Source organism: Cupressus sempervirens, chromosome 11 (assembly GCF_028749045.1).
Source record: "Cupressus sempervirens isolate cs-2001-9-10 chromosome 11, ASM2874904v1, whole genome shotgun sequence".
Lineage (NCBI taxonomy): Eukaryota > Viridiplantae > Streptophyta > Pinopsida > Cupressales > Cupressaceae > Cupressus > Cupressus sempervirens.
The window spans coordinates 859154286-859156812 of NC_143128.1; the positions used below are offsets into that span (position 1 = coordinate 859154286).

Here is a 2527-nt window from a genome sequence, read left to right on the forward strand (position 1 = left end):
GAACTCCTGCCCCCCAGAAAAAGATGAACCCGTGTACCTTCCCCTATTCACATATTTATCTTTTTCTTTCCTTTCATCTGATGCTCTTTTTCAATTATAATAATTGATTCTTCATATTCATTTTATTATCATCCCTAACATTATTTTATAAAACTTTAATGTTTCACATATGTTATAGTTTTAATGATAAGGACAAAAATATAACCTATTAGAAAAGAAGCCCAATATAACCATTGCCAATAATAGCTATCTAGTCTGGTACCCACTCCAACTTTACCACATGGTCACTAGTAAATATAGTTTTTCCATCAATTTCAATGCTTGCAGGGACAAAAGGAATAGAATCTATGGCAATGATAATATCTTTGGCACTCACTATCTTGTCAAGGAAGCTGATTTTACCATATTTCACTTGTTGTGGGCCCAAGATAGTCCCAATTCCTATTAAGATATCTATGCCAAGGGATCTTCATCATCACTTACCTTGTTCACATCTTTCAATGGTCTACTTAGTTGTTTTGAAGGCAAACTATTTGCATCTTGCAATCTAGTGTTTACCATGGGCCTTTTCTGTGCAACGTGTATATTTGCAAGAGCAGGAGCTGGTTTTTTCTCCTCTACAATATCTATGTCATCCCACCCATCCTTGTTACTTTCCTCCTCTTTCCTTCCATTTTCATCGATATCTCCCCACCCATCTATGGAAGTTGGATATGATGGAGTAGGATGATCAACATGATTGGTTATAGATGGATGATGCATTCCTTGAGTTTCTGAAACATTTGAAGTTGAAATATTAGAAGATAAGGTAGAATGGTCTACTAGAGCTACAACTAAATTAGAAGAAGACACTAGAGCTTGTTCAGAAATCTTTGTGTTTAGTATCAAAGAAGTTATGGCCCAACCTAGAAAACTTCCATTGTCAATTGCAAGTGACATTCCATTGTCTATACTTGAGCCATCAATATTTATCTTCTCATGATGCTGCTTCAAAATTTGCACAAATAAATGAATTGACTTGAATGCTTTGGATCTCAACTCACTATCTGGGTCAATAGTAAGAACAAAAAAATTTGGTAAGATACAAGTTGCAACCTCAAAAAGATCATAATATGCACTTGTTGCACTTAATGCCATCACTCCTATTACTCACATTAGAGAAAATATGTCACGAAGTTTACAACAGTGAATGCATTTATCAAAACCCTCCTCCTTATCCCCTCATTTAGATAGCTTGCAATATTTCCAAGAAAAATTGTAGTATTGGTTCTTATTGCTGGCTCTTCATCCACTTGTAGATTAGAAAGGTATTTTAATAATGATGTTGTGATGGTGCATTGAGATAACTTTGGAGCAAGAACCAACATTTTCTAAAGTGTGAGTTCATGTAAAAAAAAGGCTAAAGAGTCTGAGTAGATAAGGAAGCTTCATATTGTTCAATATGTTGTAGAAGACCAACTCGTATTGCTCTATCATTGGAGGTGAAAAGCTTAACAAGGTTTGGAAGGACCTTTGACCTAAACTCATCCTTTGATAACCATGATCCCATATTCAGTAAGGAGTTCAGAGCAGAAGTGGCTACAGAACCAAATTCCAACAAAGATGCCAACATAGGTAGCAACTTCTTCAACACAATTTGACATGGTAGCTACTCAGCTAAGTTTGGAAGCTTGCAAAAAAATGAACCTTTCTCCATGCTATCTTCTAAATTAAGGACATCCATGAATTGAATTTTCTCAACTAGCTTATTGTGAAAATATTCACTATTCTCAACTAATTTTGCAAATTTTAGTCTTCTTGATGGCGTTGAACTTAAAAGCCTCTGGTAATCAAGAAGCAAAGACTTTGGAATAGACCCTGTATTACAAAGCTCCTTTGTCTTAGATAGCTTAGCTGTTGAGAATAACTCAAAGATTAAGCAACCCAGGCCCCATGAATCCACTACCCAAGCTGGTGACTTTCTAATCATTACCCAATCATTCTTCAATAGCTCCATTGGCTTATATTGTGCTCCAACAAGCCATTCAAATTGCAACATGGGGCCATGAACATGTTTACAATCATTATTGAGGAAGCTAATAGTTTTTTCTATTTGATGCAACCCCCATGAATAATATTCATCCCTTGCTGCAACCACTTGTATTCCCATTGTCTTCAAGTGGTGTTCACTTTAAAGTTCACGCATGTGCCTCAAATTGAGAAAATAGTGACTAGTGATTCCATTCACACATCTTTTAGCGACAAGGCCTATTATCATATGTTTTTATTCCCATTTCACCTCGTTGCATGTATAAGATATGAGAGTGATCCATTTGATAGACATCACCCTCATGCTTCAGGTCTCACCAAATTCAGAGTATTGATTGCCAAGGCCTACTATCCAAACAATCTGAATCCCCATATACTACAACACAACCAGTTCCATCATGTGTCAGAATAGAAATACTTCCCACTTTTGATTTAATTCTTGGTCAAAGAGATCAAAGATAGTGTCACTCTAGAATCCAAAACAATTCATGTTTGATGG

At 36.0% G+C, this 2527-nt stretch overlaps 1 pseudogene; it reads right to left on the reverse strand.

Annotated features, from left to right (window-relative positions):
* Nucleotides 1-444: 444 nt before the first annotated feature.
* LOC149532231 (uncharacterized) lies at nucleotides 445-2149 on the reverse strand (annotated as a pseudogene).
* Between the last annotated feature and the right edge of the window lie 378 nt (nucleotides 2150-2527).